Source organism: Mirounga angustirostris, unplaced genomic scaffold (genome assembly GCF_029215605.1).
Source record: "Mirounga angustirostris isolate CCGP_5_RB_7025 unplaced genomic scaffold, mMirAng1.0.hap1 SCAF_2, whole genome shotgun sequence".
NCBI lineage: Eukaryota > Metazoa > Chordata > Mammalia > Carnivora > Phocidae > Mirounga > Mirounga angustirostris.
In genome coordinates, this window is record NW_026991710.1 from 145,142,783 (window position 1) to 145,164,436 (window position 21,654).

The following is a 21,654-nucleotide window of genomic DNA, read 5'->3' on the forward strand; positions in this document are numbered from 1 at the left end:
CACCTTAAAGAAATGTGACCTATATTTAAGTTTTTGTTCAAATTTTATTTGAAAAAGGAGTATCAGCATGTTCCTCTAACTACCGATTCCAATGATTTATAATTTAAATTTAGACAGTTCTAATTTTTCTATTAATAAATTTAATTTTAATATTATTTATAGTTAGACATTTTTATAGATCTCTCCATAAACTAATTATGTCATGTATGCATATATAATGAATATGTATATAATGTAAGTTTGTTGAGGTCCATATTTGCAATTCTCATGTCTGTTGCTTCCTGGATATATGTGTATGTTGTAAAGGTCTAGGTTTGTAAATAAGAACTTTTAAAGTCCCACTTTCTGTCTCACTCTTAACTTTATGAAGTGTGTAAATTGCTTTATTCTTGGAGATTACATTTTCTTATCTGTAAAGTAGGATTAAAAGTACTCTTGGTTTCTTCTCAGGTCGGGATCTCAGGGTTGGCAGAGCAGTGGCAGGTTCCATGCTCAGGCTGAGTCTGCTTGGGTTTCTCTCTGCCCTCTCCCTGCCCCTTTCTCTGTCTGTCTCTGTCTTTCTCTTTCTCTCTAAAATAAATAAATAATGCTGGAGGGTTATAATTTTAAATAAGATGGCCATCATCACTGGGAAAATGACATTTGAATAATAACTTAAAAACATGAAGAAGAAAAATGTAAGGACATTTGGAGGAATAACATTCCAGAAAAAAGAAACCTCAATGCAAAATTTTGAGATCATAGTGGAAGGCTCAAAATAATTTTTTTAATATTTTATTTTATTTTTTTTTTAATTTATTCATTTGAGACAGAGAGATAGAGAGAGTAGGAGCAGTGGGGAGAGGCAGAGGGAGAGGGAGAAGCAGACTCCCCGCTGAGCAGGGAGCCTGATGCGGGGCTCGATCCCAGGACCTGGAGATCATGACCTGAGCCGAAGGCAGACGCTTAACTATTGAGCCACCCAGGAGCCCCAATTTTTTTAATATTTTAAATGGAACAAAAAAGGTGTGGTTCGTATATACAATGGAATATTACTCAGCCATCAGAAAGGATGAATACCCACCATTTGCATCAACATGGATGGAACTGGAGGGGATTATGCTAAGTGAAAGACAATTATCATATGGTTTCACTCATATGTGGAACATAAGCAATAGCACAGAAGACCATAGGGGAAGGGAGGGAGAACTGAATGGGAAGAAATCAGAGAAGGAGACAAACCATGAGAGACTCTGGACTCTGGGAAACAAACTGAAGGTTACAGAAGGGACAGGGTGGGGGATAGGTACTAAGGAGGGCAAGTGTTGTGAATGAGCCCTGGGTGTTATACGCAACTAATTGTTCAACACATCAAAAACTAATGATGTACTCTATGTTGGAGATACAGCTAAAGCAGTGTTAGGAGAGAAATGATAGTACTGAATGCTTACATTTAAAAAGAAGGATCAAATCAGTACTCTAAGCCTCTATTTCAAGAAAGTATAGGAGGAAGAATGAATTAAACACAAAAAAAAGCAAATGAAAAATAATTTAATAAAAGAAAAAAATCAATGATTTTGAAAACCAAACACAATAGGGAATAATCAATGAAAGCAAAGTCTGTTTTTTGAGATTAATAAAATGATAAATCTCCAACCAGACTTTTTTTTTTTTAAATGAGAAGGAAAGGGTCCAAGATGGTGACACAGGAAGAATTCACCTCCTCCATTAACACACCAAATCTGTTTCTATTTCTAGAGCAATTCCTCCTGAAGAGGAACTGATGGCTGACTGAAAATCTGCCAACAAGAAAAGATAGAGAAACCACACAGAGAATCACAAGAGACCTGGAAACATGATAACAAGGGGAACCCCCAGCCCCAAAGCTACTGATGCAGTGAAGAGAGATAATACTGAAGGTCTGTGAGTAGATTTATCTGTCCTTGGGCATAGAAAAAAGCTGCTGTTTAAAAGAGCAACTCAAGTACAAAGGAATGAACCCTAGAATCCTGCCAAACAGCAGCAAGGGAGCTGCTAGAATTCTCTCTGCGTCAGAGGGGCTGGTGAATGCTATGGCTTACATTCCTTCTCCATCTTGATAGTGTGGATGGGAGCAGGGTCCTGGTGTCCTAACCAGCCAACTGCTTTGTGAGTCCTAGCCCCAGCCATTCCACCAAGGCTGCCCCCTGCACAGTGCACACGGGGACACCTCTGGTCAGTGCTCACTACAGCCCTAGCCATCATGCAAAGGTGATACAGGTGCAAAGCACTCCAAAACACTCCAGGTCCTTCAGCTTCAGATAGCTTGCTAGAGCACCCTCAGCATGAATGCTCTGGTATCTCCTGGCTCACACCTGCTTTGGGCTCCAGCCACTCTACGAGGGTGCCCTCTGTGTAGAGCTCCCTTGGAAACCCCTGGCTTGAACCCATAGGTGAAATTTACCAAACACATAAAAAGTTAATACCTATCCTTCTCAAACTATTCCAAAAAATAGAAGGGGAAGGAAAGCTTCCAAATACTTTCTATGAGGCCAACAGTACCCTGGTAACAAAATCAGACAAAGACACTACAAAAACAAACAAAACAGTACAGGCCAATATCCCTGATGAATATAGATGCAAAAATCCTCAACAAAATATTAGCAAACTGCATGCAATAAACATTAAAAGGTTCATTTACCACAATCAAGTGGAATTTATTCTGGGGATGCAAGGATGCCTGAATATTTGCAAATCAATCAACATAACACACATTAAAAAACAAAGAGTAACAATCACATGATCACCTCAATGCATAAAAAGTATTTGACAAAATTCAACATCCATTCAAGATATAAACTCTCTACAAAGTGGATTTAGAGGGGACATACCTCAATATAATAAAGGCCATATATGAAAACCAATAGCTAATATCACACTCAATTGTGAAAAACGATGCTTTTCCTCTAGGGTCAGGAAAAAGACAATGATGTTCACTCTCACCACTGTTATTCAACATATGGAAGTCCTAGCCCAGCAATCAGACAATAAAGAGAAATAAAAAACATCCAGTTTGGTAAAGAAGAAGTTAATCTATCACTATTTGCAGATGAATACTATTCTACATAGAAGAACCTAAAGATGCCAAAAAACAACAACAAAAAAAAACACCTAAACTATTAAAACTAATAAATGTGATTCAGTAAAGTTGTAGGATTTGCAGGATACAAAATTAATACACAGAAATCTATTGTTTCTATCAATAATGAAGTAGCAGAAAGAGAAATTAAGAAAAAAATTCCATTTACAATTGTACCACCCCCCAAAAAACTCAAAACAAAACCAAAAACATAGGAATAAACTTAACCAAAGAAGTAAAAGACTTATACTCTGAAACTATAAGATGTTGGTAAAAGAAACTGAAGACAGCACAAACAAATGGAAAAATATTCCATGCTCATGGATTGGAAAAATTAATATTGTTAAAATATCCATCCTATGCAAAGCAACCTATGTATTCAATCCCTACCAAAATACCAATAGAATTTTTCACAGAACTAGGACAAATAATACTAAAGTTTCTATGGAACCACAAAAGATCCTCAATAGCCAAGCCAAAGCAATCTTGAGCGGAAAAAAAAGCTAGAGGTATCATAATCCCAGATTTCAAAATATACTACATAGCTTTAGTAATCAAAACAAGATGATGCTAGCACAAATATAGACCCACAAATAATGGAAAAGAATAGAGATCCCAGAAATAAACCAACATGTATATGATCAATTAATCTATTTCAAAGAAAAGAATATATAATATGGAGAAGACAGTCTCTTTAATAAATGGTGCTGGGAAAATTGGATAGCTACATACAAAAGAATGAAACTGGACCATTTCCTTATACCATACACAGAAATAAACTCCAAATGGACCACAGATCTAAATGTGAGACAGAAAACCATAAAATTCCTAGAATAAAACATGGGCAATAATTTCTTTGACATCAGTCATAGAAACATTTTTCTAGATAGGTCTACTTAGGCAAGAAAAATAAAAACAAAAATAAACTATTGGGACTATACCCAAATAAAAGGCTTTTGGGGGCGCCTGGGTGGCTCAGTCGTTAAGCATCTGCCTTCGGCTCAGGTCATGATCCCAGGGTCCTGGGATCGAGCCCCGCATCGGGCTCCCTGCTCGGCGGGAAGCCTGCTTCTCCCTCTTCCATTCCCCCCTGCTTGTGTTCTCTCTCTCGCTGTCTCTCTCTCTGTGTCAAAATAAATAAATAAAATCTTTAAAAATAAATAAATAAAAAAAAAATAAAAGGCTTTTGCACAGAAAAAAAAATCTGAGATAAAAAAGCAACCTACTAAATGGGAGAAGATATTTGCTAATGATATATCCAATAAGGGGTTAATATCCAAATATATAAAGAGCTTATACAACACAATACAGAAAAAAATCCAATTAAAAACTGGGAAGAGGACCTGACTAGACATTTTTTCAAAGAAAACATACATCTAGATGGCTAATAGGCACATGAAAACAAGCTCAACATCACTAGTCATTGGGGAAATGCAAATCAAAACCACAATGAGCTATCACCTTACACCTGTCAGAATGAGAAGAAAAGAAACAAGTATTGGCAAGGATGTGGAGAAAAAGAAACTCTGACGCACTGCTGGTAGGGATGTAAATAGGTACAACCACTGAAGGAAACAGTTTGGAGGTTCCTTAAAAAATTAAAAATAGAAATACCATGTGATCCAGTAATATATTACTAGGTATTTACTCCTTCCCTCCCTCCAAAGCCCAAAAACACTAATTCAAAAAGATGTATGCACCTCTATGTTTACTTCAGGATCATTTACAATATCCAAGATATGGAAACAGCCCAAGTGTCCATCAATAGATGAATGGATAAAGAAGTGGTATGTATATATACATATACAATGGAATATTACTCAGCCATAAAAAGAGATCTTGCCATTTGCAACAACATGGATGAACCTAAAGGTTACTATGCTAAGTGAAATAGGACAGGAAAAGAGAAAAACAGTATGATTTCACCCATATGTAGCATCTAAAAATAAATAAATAAGCAAAAAGCAGAAACAGATCCATAAATACAGAGAACAAACAGATGGTTGCCAGAGAGGATGGAAAAAAATGTGTAAAAGAGAGTTGGAGGTACCAGCTTCCAGTTATGAAGTGAATAAGTTAGGGGTAAAAGGTACAACAAGGGAATATAGTCATTGATATTGTAATAATCTTGTATTGGGACAGATAGTAGCTATACTTGTGGTGAGCATAGCATAATGTATAGGTTTTTTGAATCACTATCTTGTACACCTGAAACTAATGTAACATTATGTGTCAACTACAATAAAAAAAATAAGAGAAACAAATTAACAATATCAGAAGTGAATTAGGGAACATCATGACTGACACTACAAACATTTAAAGGATAAAAATGAATACCAAAAAACTCTGTGCCCATAGATTTGGCACATTAGATGAAGAAACTCCCTGAAAGACACAAACTATAAAACTCACTCAGGTAGAATAGATACCCTGAATAACCATATGTCTATTAAAAAATTTAATTTGTAGTTCAAAATTTTCTGTCAAAAAAATTTTTTTAAATTAAGTGCCGATGGTTTCTTTGATGAAATCTACCAAATATTTAAAAAAGAAATACACTAATTCTCCAGTCTTGTTTGGAAAATAGAGGAAACACTTCCAAAGTCATTTATGAGGCCATGATGACCCAAATACTAAGACTACACATTGACATTATAAGAAAAGTATATTAAAGAGTTTTCATGAAGATACTTATGACCAGCCTCAACCGAGTGTTAACAAATCAAATTTAGTTCATCGATTGAAAAAGTACATACAAAATGAAAAGGAATATGTAAAATGACCTCTATTCACAGATTACTCAATTCTAAAGAGTCCACAAAATTCCAAATAATCTATAAAAAGTGCCTGGAACTAGTAGGTTCAGCTAGGTCCCAAAATACAAGGTCAAACTACAGAAGTCAATTGCATTCCCATGTAATAGCAATGAACATCTGCAAATCAAAATGAAAAGAAAAACCTTTAAAAGTAACACATAAAAATAAAAATACTTAGGTATAAATCTAGCAATGGATCAATATATAGAGATGTCTATATATATTCTGTATACTGAAAACTAAAAAAAAAAAAACTTGAATAAAATAAGATTTAAAATACCTAAGTAAAAAGAGAAATATATAATGTTCATGTATCTGAAGACACAAGATTGTTAAGATGTAAATTTTCCCCAATATTACCTATTGTTTCTATACAACCCCAACAAAAATCCCAGAAAACTTTATTTAGGTAAATATCAACAAGCTGATACTAAATTTATATTAAAAAGCAGATAAACAGAAATAGTCAAAACAAATATAAAAAGAACAAGTTAGGGGACTCACACTTGATTTCAAGACAATTTGAAGGCATAGTAATGGAAACAGAATAGTATTGGTGAACAGATTAGAACAGATCAATGAAATAGGACACAAAATGCAGAAACAGACCCATGCAAATGTAATCAACTGATTTCTTCAAAAAGGGCAAAGATAATTAAATGGAGAAATGATGGTATTTTTAACAAATAATCCTGTTATAATTAGAAATAAACCTCAACAGATAACTCACAAGTTAAGCAAAAATTAACTCAAAATAGATCTTAGACCTAAATTTAAATTTAAAACTCTAAAACTAGAAGAACTTGTACATGAAAATCTGTGTGACCATCCATGGTTTAGGCAAGGAGTTTTTAGATATGGTAACAAAACACAATCCATTTGAGAAAAAATGATCCACTGGAATTTATAGAAATAAAAAAAAAAACTTTTGATCTTCAAATGACAATGTCCAAATCACAGTTCTGAAAAGGATTTGTATTCAAAATACATAAAGAATTTTCAAGCATAACATTTAAAAAAACGCCTTATTGACTATATGGATAAGCGATATAAACAGACTCTGCCAAGGAAGATGAAAAATCAGCCTATGAAAAGATACTCAACATTATTAGTCATGTCACAATGCAAAATAAAACTAAAATAAGATACCACTACACAGCTACTAGAATGACTAAAGTGAGAAAAATAGGCAAAACCCCCCCAAATATTCATAATAAATGTAGATAAGGATGTGGATCAACTGGAATCCTTATACCTTGTTAGTGGAAAACTAAAATGGCAGGGCCACTTTGGAAGACAGTTTGCCAATGTTTTATAAAGTTAAATATATATGTACCATATAATCCAGCTATCCCACTCTTGGGTATTTCTTCAGGAGAAATGAAAACACGTTCATACAAAAACCTATCTGAATGTTTACAGCAGCTTTATTTCCTCAAAAAATAAAAGCAACCCTTATGTCCTTCAACTGATATATATGTAAACAACTGTGGAACATTTGTATGATAGTAATACTTACAAATAAAAGGGAAGAAAAACTATTGAAAAAGTAACAACATAAGTATATTTCAAATGTATTTTGTTAAGTAAGTAAAAGAAGCCAGACCCAAAACTTACACTGCATGATTCCATTTATATGACATTCTGCCAAAGGCAAAATTATAGAAACTGAAAACATCACTGGTTACCAGGGGCTGGGGATTAGGGTTAAACTGATTGCAAAGTAATTATAGGGAACTTTGGAGGGAATTTAAATTTTCAACATTTTGATTATGATAGTATTACTAGACAATAACTATCAAATTCAGGGAACAGAGTACAATGCAAAAACTATAGACTCTAAATTGAGAGAATATATTTAAAACAAAATCTATGAAAATATTAGTACATAGTATGTAAAAGATTTTAGAAAAGAGAATATTTAAAAATCAAATAGAAAAATCAACATGAGACGCAGAAAACATAGGAGAACCTAAATATATAAGGCAAATTTAACAGATCTTAGGTAATAAATAGCAATACAATAATAGAAGAATACCCCACTTTCAACAATGGACAGAAAATCACTAAGGAAACAATGGCTTTAAATGACACATTAGATTAGAAGGACATGACAGATATTTATAAAACATTCCTTCCAGAATCAACAGAACACACATTCTTCTCAAGTGTACATGGAATATTTTCTAGATTATATGTTAGGTCACAAAACAATTATTAATAAATTTAAGAAGATAGAGATCATGTCAAGCATCATTTCCAACCACAATGGTATGAAACTAGAAGTCAGTTACAAAAAAAAAACACTGGACATTGACATATATGGAGACAAAACAACATGTTACTGAACAACCAATGAGTCAAAGAAGAAATAAAAAGAGAAATAAAAAGAATCTTGAAACAAACATGGAGATACAACATTCCAAAACTAATGAGATCCAGAAAAAGCAGTTCTACAGCAAATCCATAGTGATAAACAGGTACACTTAAAAAAAAACAAAAACAAAAATGAAAAGCTTGAATAAACAATCTGACTTTATACCTCAAAGAACTGGAAAAAAATGAACAAAGTAAATCTTAGTACAAAGAAGGAAACAAAGGTCAGAGTGAAAATAAATGAAATAGAGACCAAAAAATAATGGAAAAGATTAATGAGACTAAGGGCTAATCCAAACAAAACAGGCAAGCCATTAGCTAGATTTGCTAAGAAAAAAGAGATCAAAATACATAAAATTAGAAATGAATGAGACATTACTGTATATCATTTGATACACAAAATAATCAAATGATCATAAGGGACTGTTAGGCACACTTACATGCTAACAAACTGGACAATCTACAAGAAATGGACAAATTCCTAGAAACATGAAACCCACTCAGACTAAACCATGAAGAAATAGGAAATCTGAACAGATGGATTACTAGAAAGGAAATTGAATCAGTAATCAAAAAACTCTCAATAAAGTCCAGGACCAGAGGCCTCTCTGGGAAATTCTATCATACTTTCATAAAAGAATTAACACCAATTCTTCTAAAACTCTTCCAAAAAAATAGAAGAGGAGCCCGCTATGGAGCTGGAGTCCCAGCTCAGGGCACACTCTACGCTGGTAGCTGGCTGGGTGGAAACCACCCGCCCAGCCTCCCTGTGGTGACACTGCTCTCTGGTGAGGGAGGGCATTAAGCCCCCCTGAAATAGGGCTCTCTGCTTCACCAGACACACATGAACAACCACAGCACCCACTTGGAAAACTTACACCTAACCTCTGGCTCCCTTGGAGCTGTCAGTCCTCCTCCTCTCCTCACGGCCCTGTTCTACTCTGTCCCATGGTCCTGCCAGTAAGCGCCCAGGCCACAGGCAATGAGGAGGCATGCACGTGCAAGCCAAGGCACTATGACCAGGTCAGGGAGGCTGGGGGCTCCGGGGTCCTGGCCACCTGTCCCCCACCATGGAGCTGAGGCCCTGTTTGCTATGGGTGGTAGCAGTAGCAGGAGCCTTGGTCCTGCTGGCGGCCATGCCCTTGGCAAGAAGGTCTACACCAACACCTGTGTGGGCCTTCCAGGAGGCCTAGCTGTAGCTGTCAGCCTGGCACAGAAGCATGGCTTCTTCATTCTGGGCCAGATCTCAGCAACTATTACCACTTCTGGCATGGAGAGGTGACAAAGCAGTCCCTGTTGCCTCACCACCTGCAGCACAGTGGCTTGTAGAGGGGGCCTCAAGTAGAGTGGCTGGAGCAGCAGGTGGCAAAGCATTGGGCCAAAAGGGATGTGTACTAGGAACCCAGGGACACCAAGTTTCCCCAGCCATGGTACTTGTCTGGCATCACCTATGAAGGAGGCCTGGGCTCAGGACTACAGGAGTATGGCATTGTGGTCTCCATTCTGGATGATGGCATCGAGAAGAATCACCCAGACTTACCAGGCAATTATGATCCTGGGGCCAGCTTCAAAGTCAATGACCAGGACCCCGACCCCCAGCCTCAGTACACACAGATGAATGACAACTGGCATGCACATGGTGTGTAGAACAGGAGACTAAGGTGACCAACAACAGCATCTGTGGCATAGGCATGGTCTACAATGACTAGGGACTTTGCAGCAGAAGTATACAGAGTCTCACAGGGGCACCTAGGCCTCTGCCCCATTGGCAGCTGGCACCATCACTCTCATCTTGAAGCCAAAAAGAACTTTGCCTGGTGGGACCTCAAAGCCAGCCTACCTCATTGCTAATGACTGGGTCACCAATGGTGTGGGCCAAAAAGTGAGCCATTCATATGGCTACAGGCTGTTGGACACAGATGCTATAGTGACCCTGGCTTAGAACAGGACGACAGTGGTACCCCAGAGGAAGTGCATCAGGGATATCTTCACTGAGCCCAAGGACATCAGGAAGCAGCCTGAGGTGCAAAAGACTGGGGGAGCTCAGCCATATCACACAACTGGAGCATGCACAGACCTGCCTCACCCTGTCTATAATCGCCATAGCAACCTGGTCATCCACCTGGGCAGCCCCATGGGCACCTGCTCCACCTTGTTGGCTGCCAGGTCAGACAATTATTCCACAGATGAATTTAAGAACTGGGCCTTCATGATAACCCATTCCTGGAATGAGGACCCCTCTGGCCAGTGGGTCCTGGAGACTGAAAACACCAGCAAAGCCAACTGTGGGACACTGACTAAGCTCACCCTTGTGCTGTGTCATGGCCCTGAGGGTCTGCACACACCTCCTGAGAGCAGCAACTACAAGACCCTCACTTCCAACCAGGCCTGTGTGGTATGCAGGAAGGCCTCTCCCTGCACCAGAAGAGCTGTGTCCAGCACTGCCCAACAGGCTTCAATCTCCAAGTCATCAATACACACTATAGCACTGAGAAAGACGTGGAGATCATCTGGGTCAGCGTCTGTGCCCCCTGCCACACCTTGTTTGCCACATGCCAGGGCAAACCCCCATGAACTGCCTCCGTTGCCCCCGCCATGCCTCCCTAAACCCATGGAGCAGATGTGCTCTCAGTAGAGTAAGAGCAGCCTTGAGTCCCCAAGCAGCAGCTGCCCCTGGAGGTGGAGGTGGAGTACCGGCTAAGGGCAAACAGCAGGGCTGCTGCCCTCACATTTGCCTGAGGTGGTGGCTGGCTTCAGCTGGACCTTCATCATGATGGTTTTCATCACTGTCTTCCTGGTCCAACAGCTGCACTCAAGCTCAGCTTCTGGGGGTGAAGGTGTACGCTGTGGACTGTAGCCTCATCTTCTACAAGAGGCTTCCTTCACCTGAAGCCTGGCAGGAAGAGTGCCCATCTGACTCAGAAGAGGATGAGGGCCAGGGCAAGAGGGCCACCTTTCTCAAAGACCATGAGCACCTAGTGCCTGACCCTTCAAGCCCATCCCCCTCTTCGGGCATTTTTTAATTCATCAAAGTATATATATACATATTTTTTATCTTGGGACTGGGTTTGGAATCCAGATGGGAGGCAAGAGGGGCACAGACTGCTTCCTATCCTACCCTTGGACTGCCTGACTGCCTGAGGTGGGGTCCCAGGAGAAGCTGAGGGGAGGGGGAGGGCCTCACCCCATCTCCAGGGCCCCCTCCACGTGGAGAAAAGAGTGGGACATTTAAGGCAGCTTTCCAAGGTCCAGGTGCCAGCCAGAGTTCCCTGAGGAGTGAAAAGGGTCAGCCCTTCTCTCTCAGGATTCCTGACTTGGCTGCAGCTCTTGCCCCTTCTCTGTCTCTCTAAAGCATTAATGGTCCCCCCACCCCCATCCAGGCAGCAGAGAGGCAGGCGTAGGAGGATTTTGAAGGAGAAGGAAGGCTACCTCTTCAGGTCTTTAGTATCCCCAATCCTGCACCACATGTCTGGTGCGCCTCAGGAGGTAGCAGTGATCAAAGGGAGGACACGGCAAAGCAGGTGCTTTCAGGGTACACATGTGTATGCATGTGAGCATTTGTCCCTTTGCCCACCTGGCTGCCTACTGAACTTGGCTGGCCCGACCAAGCCCCATGCTGGTGTCCTGACCATCCTACCTTCTTGGGCCCTCTCCCTTTCTGCCAGGGCCCAAGTCCCCGTTTTCTGAATCCAGGGCTGCCTGGGCATTCAGTCCCAGAGCCCCTGGGTGGGTGGCAAGGAGGGATGGTATGAGGATCACAGGAGTTGTGTGAGGATATATTTTCACTTTGTGATTATTTCACTTTAGACGCTGATTTTTAAAATATTTTTTAAAGATTGATTTATTTTAGAGAGAAAGAGCAAGCAGGGGGAGAGGCAGAGGAAGGAGAGAATTCTTAAGCAGACTCCCACTGAGCACAGAGCCTGATGCAGGACTCAATCCCAGGACCCTGAGATCACGACCTGAGCTGAAATCAAGAGTCAGATGCTTAACAGACTGAGCCACCCAGGTGCCCCTTTTCTTTTGTATTTTTAGTGGGGGTAGGAGATGGACCACTGACCTTCCCACATCCACTGTCCACTCTGCTGTTCCCCCCACTAGGTGTGGGTGGGTACAGCATGTTGCTGAGAAGTGAGGAGTAGCTGAGCCCCAAGTCCTGAAGAGGCAGGCAGGCAAGCCAGGTGAGCCCTTGGAAAGGAGATCACAGTGGGAGGGGGCAGTCTATCATTTGTGTTTCAGATGGGCCTCATCGTGTGAAGGGTTCATGGGGAACCTGTACTCCAAGTGCCAGCGGTGGGGAGGTAGTGGCACTGAGCCCCCTCCAACACGGTACCCAGGTGGAGAAAGCATTGACCTTTTTTGCCTGCGCCTTAAATCCTCCTCTTCTGATGTGCCTTTTGCATCCCTCCCATTAGCATAATCAGTACTCTCCCATCTGGGAGCCTCTTTTTCTTTATCCCCCCCTAGCCCTTTCTGGCATCCAGCCACCTGCCCAGGTGTGTTCTCTCCTCTCATCCCCCCCACCCCACCCTTGGGGCCAGACTGGCTGATTCTATAAGATATTGTGTTGGTGCCCAGTGTTTTGTGTTGTTTTGTTTTGTAATTTAAATAGGCCCTGCGTTGTTGGTTCTATTTAATGGACATGAGATAATGTTAGAGGTTTTAAAGTGATTAAATGTGCAGACTATGCAAACCAAAAAAAGAAAAAAAAAAATAGAAAAGGAAACACTTTATGAAGCCAATAATACCAAAACCAGATAATACCACCATGAAAAAGAAAATTGCAGGCTAATATCCTTGATGATCATAGATCTAAAAATCCTCAACAAAACATTAGCAAACCAAGTTCAATAATACGTTAAAAAGGATTATATACCATTATCACATATAATTTATTCTATGGATTCACAGATGACTCAACATCTATAAATCAACATAAAGCACATTAATAAAATGAAGGATAAAGAATTATATGATCATTTCAGTAGATGCAGAAAAAGCATTTGACAAAATTCAACTTCCATCCATGATCAAAACTCTCAACAAATTAAGGATAGAAGGAACATACCTCAACATGATAAAAGCCATATATGAGAAGCTCCCAGCAAACATAATAAGGGTAAAAAGCTAAAAGCTTTTCCTCTAAGTCTAGGAACAAGACCAGGGTGTCCACTCTCACAACTTTTAGTCAACAGAGTACTGGAAGTCCTAGACAGAGCAATTATGCAAGAAAAAGAAATCAGGCAGAAGCATCAGGCTTTCTGAGTTCAAACTGTATTACAAAGCCATGGTAATCAAAAAAGTATGGTGCTGGCATAAAAACAGACATATAGATGAATGGATTAGAATAAAACAAACTCATATATGTGGTCAATTAATTTATGACATGATAGCCAAGAATATACAATGAGAAAATAATAGTTTCCTCAATAAATGGTGTTGGGAAAACTGGACATCCACAGGCAAAGGAATGAAACTTGGTCTCTATCTTATACCACAGACAAAAATCAAGTCAAAAGAGAATAAGCTCCCTGACATCAGCCTTGGTAATGATTTTTTAAGATTTGACACTAAAAGCAAAAATAAATAAGACTACTTTAAACTAAAAAAATTCTGCATAGCAAAGGTAACCATCAACAAAATGAAAAGGCAACTTAGAATAGAAGAAAATATCTGCAAATCATATATCTGATAAGGGGTTGTTATTCAAAATATAAATAACTCCTACAACTCAATAGCAAAAAAAAAAAAAAAAAGAAAAAGAAAAGAGGAGGAGAGGGGGAAGGGGAGAGGGTAAGCAACCTGATTTAAAAATGGGCAGACACACTGAATATACATTTTTCAATGAAGTCATGCAAGTGGCCACTGGTACATGAAAAGATGTATAACATTACTAATCATCCAGGACAGGCAAATCAAAGCCACAATGCAATGTTACCTCACATCTGGTGGAATGGCTGTCATCAAAAAGATGAGATAGAAAATACTGGGGAGGATGTGGAAAAAGGGAACCCTTATGCACTGTTGGTGGAAATGTAAATTACTGCAGCCACTATGGAAACCCATATGGAGGTTCCGCAAAAATCAAAACAGAACTCCATATGATGTAGCAATCCCAATTTGGGATATATACCTGAAGGAAATGAAAACAATATCTGGAAAAGATATCTGCACCTTCATGTTCATTACAGCATTATTTAAAATAGCCAAGACATGGGGCGCCTGGGTGGCTCAGTTGGTAAGCGACTGCCTTCGGCTCGGGTAATGATCCTAGAGTCCCTGGATCGAGTCCCACATCAGGCTCCCTGCTCGGCGAGGAGTCTGCTTCTCCCTCTAACCCTCCCCCCTCTCATGTACTCTCTCTCTCTCATTCTCGCTCTCTCAAATAAATCTTTAAAAAAATAATAAAATAAAATAGCCAAGACATGGAGACAACCTAAGTGTGTATTGATGGGTGAATGGATAAAGGAACTGTGTGTTTTTTACAATGAAATAAATTTCTTGTCCAAGAAAAACTTGTTAAAAAGCACAAAAAATAAAATACAAACTTTTCCTCAGAAAGTGATTTGGCCATTTTCTTTGCCTTAATGCTGATGTTGTAAACATAGCAAATTACTTGGCAGCATGTAGAAGATGATTGGGACACTTAGACCAAAGATGTGTGGTTGTTCATAGTTGAATAAAGAACAGATCTTAGCTTCTGAATTCAAAGTTTTAAGTCAATAATATCAATAACATATGGTGAGACTTCACAAAGAGAATATTCTGCTTTATCAGGAAGATCTTGATTGCCTACAAACTCATAAACGTAATAAGTTCACCAATCCTAGAAAAGACTTTTGGTGGTTTTCAGTCAATAGGATCCCCTGGAGTAGATGTGGGATGGGTTACTCTAACATTATCTCTTCCACATTCCAGATTGGCCCACAACTCAGTTATAAGTGCATTAATAAACCCTGCACTTTGTAGTGCTATTGCACCTGCTGCTGTAACTTGTGTAACCAAAATTCCATAGCCAAATTTTTATGCCTGCTGATCTGTATTATACACACACACACACACACACACACACACAAATGGATCATTCTAACATAAACAAGGAAATTTTCTATTTGCAACAAGATGGATGACCTTTGATGGCATTATGTTCAATAAATAAGTCTGACCACAAGAGACAAATAATGCATGATCTCACTTATATGTGGAATCTAAAATCACCAGACTTATAGTAATGGAGAATAGATTGTTCATTGCCATGTTTAGGGGGGTGGGAGAAATGCTAGAAATGCTAAGACATATTCCAAACTGCTGTGGCTCCCAATCCAATCTGACCAGAAGGGCTGGTGGGAACACCTGGAAGCTGTGTTGCCTAATGGCATTTGTGCCAAGAGAAGGGCAGGCAAGCCAATAGTTTGCACAGCAAAGCAGTGAATCTGTTTGGCTAGGAAATTTAAGGCATGGGTCAGCTTGAGTTAAGATAACAAACAAAGAGCTTTAATGGCTTTAGAACTGCTGCTCCCACTGTCTGGGCAGGGAAACTAATTCAGAGCCCTGCTCATTGCTGAATATAGCCTCCAGCCTGCCAGAACAGGAAAACTAACTGGAGAAAAAGGGATGTTGTATAGCCAATCCAACAGCTCTGCCTACATGGGCATTTGAACAGAATGCACAGTTCATTGCTTTCCTTGTCTATAGAATAAAACTACTGGTCTCACCTGACCAGGGAATTCAGTGCACACTCTTACGTGATATGGATCTACAAAAAAACGCATTCAGACCCTGAGTCCCTGTCAGGGTAGGAAAGCTAATTCATATCTCCACCTACTACTGTGTATAGTATCTAGTCCCAATTACCTAGTAAGTCTGACCAGAAAATCCACACAACCTTATAGCCCATCCTATAGCCTCACTTGAGTAGGGAACCAAGACACATTCAACTGTTTTCAGCCAGTGGCACACCCACCCATCCTTGACCTCCATCTTAAACAGTTGCATCTTCTCAAAATAGTTGCATCCTCCCAAAACAGGCCCCATCTGCCACAGACATTACTGTCAGACATGAACTGGCTGGGGAAGATCTGTCTCTGCCCTCTCAGCAAATCTAAAATATGTGGAGGAGAAACCTGATGAGCAAATACAAATGTAAGGTATAAAACAAAAGCCAGGTAAGTATGATACCACCAAAGGAAACTAATAAAGTTCTAAAATTGATCTAAAAGAAATGAAGATCTATCAACTGTTAGAATGCAAAATAATCCTCTTAAAGAAGCTTAGTGAACTACAAGAAAATAGACAACTAAATGAAATTAGAACACTACCTGAATGATATGAGAAATTCAACAAAGCAGTAGAAGCCACACACACACACACACACACACACACACACACACACACACACACACAGAGAAATCCTAGAGTTGAAAAAATGTAGTAATTTCGCTGAATAATTCAATAGAGTTTCAAAAGCAGACTTGACCAGGCAGGGGGAAAAAAAAAAAAGCTAGTGACCTAGAAGATAGAAAATTAAAAAATATCCACTCCAAGGAACAAAAAGAAAAAAAGAATAAAAAAAGAGTAAAGGAAGCCTATGAGAATTATAGGACACAATGTAAAGAAACAATAGTCACATTATAGGAACACCAGAAGGAGAAGATGAAAGGGACATTAAGATATTATATTTAAACTGTTAATGGCTGAAAACTTCCCCAACCTGGGAAGAGAAATGGACATACAGATCTATGAGGCCCAAAGTCCCCAAATAGGTTGAACCTAAATTGGGCTACACTAAGACACAGTGTAATTACATTGTCAAAGTCAAACAAATTTAAAAACAGCAGGAGAAAACAAAAATTACCTGTGGGGGAACCCCCATAAATTATCGTCAGATTTCTTAACAGAAACACTTCAGTGCAGGAGAGAATGGGATGATATATTAAAAATATTGAAAGAAAATATCTGTCAACCAAGAATACTGTATCCAGGGAAGCTGTTCTTTAGAAATGAAGGAGAGATGAAGATTTTTATAAATAAACAAAACCTGAGGGAGTTCATTACCACTAGATCTACCTTACAAGATAAGCTAAAAGTTCTTTGAGTTGAAGTAAAATGATGCTAATTAGCTTCTTAAAGACATAAAAAAGTTAGCATAAAACTCATTGGTAATGATAACTACATAAACATATAGTACAAGATTATGTAATAATGGTGGTACATAATTCACTGACAACTGTAGTTTAAAAAAATGAAAAATGAATATTGTAAAAATAACCGTAAGTGCAATAATCTATTAGTTACACAATATAAAAATATGTAAATTGTAACAGCAATAGCCTAAAATATGAGGGAGAAGTAAAAGTATAAAAGTAGAAATTCTATAAAAGTTGTTATCAGCTTAAAATAGGGTATTATAATTTTAAGATATTTTATGTAAGCTTCATGTTATAAGCACAAGGGAAAAAATCTGTAACTATTAAACAAAAAAACATGATAAAGAAGTCAAAGAATATTGGTACCAAAAGACATCAAAACATGAAAAAGCAGCAGTAAAAGAAACAAGGAAGAGTAGATTTACAAAACAAATGGAAAACAATTAACAAAATGGCGATGGCAAGGCCTTACCTATCAATCACTTACTTTAAATGTAAATGGATTAAATCTCCAGTGAAAAGACATAGAATGGCTAAATGGATTTTTAAAAACACTATTCAATAATACATTGCCTACAAATAACACACTAGCCCTAAAGACACACATAGAATGAGAGTGAAGAGATTCAAATGTCATTTCAAGCAAATGGTAATTTCCCTCCCCCACAAAATACAGGGGTAGTTATACTTAGACAAAATAGACATTAAACTAAAATTGGCTAAAAAAAAAAAAATTGGCTACAAAGGTCATGACATAATGATAAAGAGATCAATCCATTAGGAAGATATAACTGTAAATATTAATGTGCTCAACATCACAGCACCTAAATATATAAATCAAAAACAGAGCTAAAAGGAAGAAATAAATAATACAGTAATAGTTGGGGACTTCAATATCCCACTTACAACAATGGATGTATCATCCAGACAGCAAATCAATAAGGAAACAATGAATTTGAAAAACTCGATAGACCTGATAGATCTAACAGACATATACAGAACATTTCACCCAACAACAGCAGAACTCATTCTTCTCAAGTGGACATAGAACATTTCCTAGAATATATCACGTTAGGCCATGAAATAAGTATATGCAGACAAGAAGACTGAAATCATACCAAGTATCTTCTCTGACCACAATGGCATGAAACCAGAAATCAATAAGTGGAAAACAGGAAAATTCACAAACACATGGCAATTCAACAACACTTCTGAAATAAGAAAGGAGAAATAAGAGTTTCCTGAGATATATAACATACCAGAAATTATGGCATGCAACAAAAGCAGTTTTAAGAGGGTAGTTCATAGCAATAAAGGCCTGCATTAATGGGAGATACAGAGCCCAAGAAGAAGATGGCAGCACAGGAAGACCCTGAACTCACCTTCTACCACAGACACACTGAATTTGCACCTACATAAAGCAATTATTCCTGATGAAGAACCTTCTGCCTAACAAGGAATAGAGAGACAACATAGAGAACAGCAGAAGAGATTGACACATGGTAATGATAAGAACACCACTTCACACTGTGAACTGCAATGGGGAGGGAGAGTACTGAGGTACATACAAGCAAATCCACCTGCCCCGGGGCACAGGAAAAAAAAAAAATTGTTTTAAAGGGGGAAGTAGACTTAAAGTGAAGGAAACCCATTCACTAACTCTTGAGCATCTGCCAAACTGTTGGATAACTGCTAGAACTCTCTATGGGGTCAGAGGCGCTTTTAAATACCATGGTTTATATTCCCCCTTCCACCTGAATAGTGTGGATGGGAGCAGAGTCCAGGTGCTCTACACAGCCTATTGCCTCAGTAAGCCCCTAGCCACATCAGGTCCAGTCATCCCCCCAAAGTAGCTCCACATCTGCATGTGGCTGAGCTCCAGCCATCCTATCAGAGTTCCCCCTGCATGGAGTTCCCCAGGATCCCCAGCTCACACCCACTTTGGCATCAGCTGTTCCCCCAGGGTGCCCCCAATGCAAAGTACCCTGGGAATCTGTGGCCTGTGCCAGATTCAGCTCCAGGCATCCCACTAGTGTGGCCCTGGTGAGGAATGCCCTGGGACCACCCCATCCCATAACTAGTTCAGCTCTAGTTGTCCCACCAAAGTGGCCTTGGTGATCAGTGCCTGGAGATGTCCAAACCATGCTCAGTAAAGTTCTAGGCAGCCACCAAAGCCACCTGGACATGCAGTCTACACAGAGGACCTTTCTACACAAAGCCACTCCTTCAGACTAGGAGAAGTAGCTGTTTCACCCAACTCATAGAAACAAACACAGAAAGTCAAACAAAATTAAAAGACAGAAGAATATGCTTTAAATGAAAGGAAAAGACAAAACTTCAGGAAATAAAAACTAAAGAGAGATAGGTAATCTATGTGATAAAGAGTTCAAAGTAATGATCCTAATGATGATCACTGGACCTGAAAGAAGAGTAGATAAACTCAGAACATCTACAAGGAAATCGAATATATAAAAAAGAATCAGAGTTTAAAAATACAATAACTAAAATGAAAAATATGCTAGTGAGAATCAACAACAGATTAGAAAATACAGAAAAGATCAGTGATCTGAAGGATGGGGTAATGGAAAGCACCAAGCTGAACAGCAAAAAGGAATTTTAAAAAAATGAGGGTAGGTTAAGGGATTGTTGGGACAACAACCACCATGATAACATTGGTAACACAGGGGTTCCAGAAGAAGGAGAGGGAAAGAAAAGGGCAAAAAATGTTTTGAAGAACAGAAGCTCCAAAATTCCCTAATCTGAGGAAGGAAACAGATATCCAAGTCCAGGAAGCACAGTGAGCCCAAAACAAAATGAATGCCATGAAGTCCACACCAAGACACATAATTAAAATGTCAAAGATTGGGGGTAAAAAGAGAATCTTAAAAGCAACAAAAGTGACTAATTATATAAAAGGGAAACTCACAAGGCTATCAGCAGATTTTTCATTAGAAACTTGGCAGGACAGAATATGGCACCATATTTTGAAAGGGATGAAAGGAAAACAACAACAACCACCACCACCAAGAATACTTTACCTGGCAATGGTATCATACAGAATTGAAAGAGAGATAAAGTTTCCCAGACAAACAAAAGTTAAAGCTAAACCAGCCTTACAAGAAATGTTAAAAGGATTTCTTTGTTTGGACAAGTAAGATCATAAGTGGAAGAAAATTATGGAAAGAAAAAATTTCACAGGTAAAAGCAACAAAAGTAAATATAGTAGATCATTCACTTATAAAGCTAGTATAAAGGTTACAAGACAAAAGAAGTAAAATCAATTGTATCTAAAATATTAAAAGATTTACAAAATAAAGAGGATATAAAATATGACATCATATACACAAAATGGAAAGGGAGGAGTAAGAATGTAGTCTGTTTAGAATGTGTTTGAACTTAAGCAACCTTCAACTGAATACACACTGCAATACACTTTGGATGTTATATATGAATCTCATGTTAACTACAATCCCAAACACTCTAATAGATACACAAAATATAAAGAGAAGGGAATTCAAGTATAATACTAAAAACATCATCAATCACTAGGGAAGAAGGAAACAACAGAAAAAGAACTACAAAAACAACCAGAAAACAATTAACAAAAGGGCAATAAACACACACCTATTAATACTTTAAACCTAAATCGTCTACATATTCCAGTCAAAACCAGGGTAACTGAATGGATTAAAAAAAATAAGACCCATCCACATACTGCCTGCAAGAGACTTGCTTCAGACCTAAAGATATGCTGAAAGTGAAGCTATGGAAAAAAATTATTCTATGCAAATGAAAGTGGAAAAATAAAAGCTGAGGTAGCAATGTTTATATGAGCCAAAAGAGACTTAAAGTCTATAACAAGAGACAAGGGCATTACAAAATGATAAAGAGATCCATCCAACAGAACAGAACTATAAATATTTATACACCTACATAGGAACACCAAATATATAATAAAATATTAACAGGTACAAAGGGAAAAGTTGACAGTAATACAGTAATAATAGGGGATTTTAACACCCTACTTACATCAATGGATAGATCATCCACAGAGAAAATCAATAAGGAAACAGTGGTGTTGAATGACACATTAGACCAGAATGATACATACAAACATTCCATCCATAAACATCAGAATACACATTATTTTCAAGAACACATGGAATATGTTAGGCCACAAAACAAGTCTCAATAAATTTAAGAAGGTTGAAATCATACC

At 38.5% G+C, this 21,654-nt stretch overlaps 1 pseudogene; it reads left to right on the top strand.

Annotated features, from left to right (window-relative positions):
* The first annotated feature begins 9,359 nt into the window (after positions 1–9,359).
* On the top strand, positions 9,360–11,312 carry LOC123848805 (furin-like; annotated as a pseudogene).
* Positions 11,313–21,654: the final 10,342 nt, after the last annotated feature.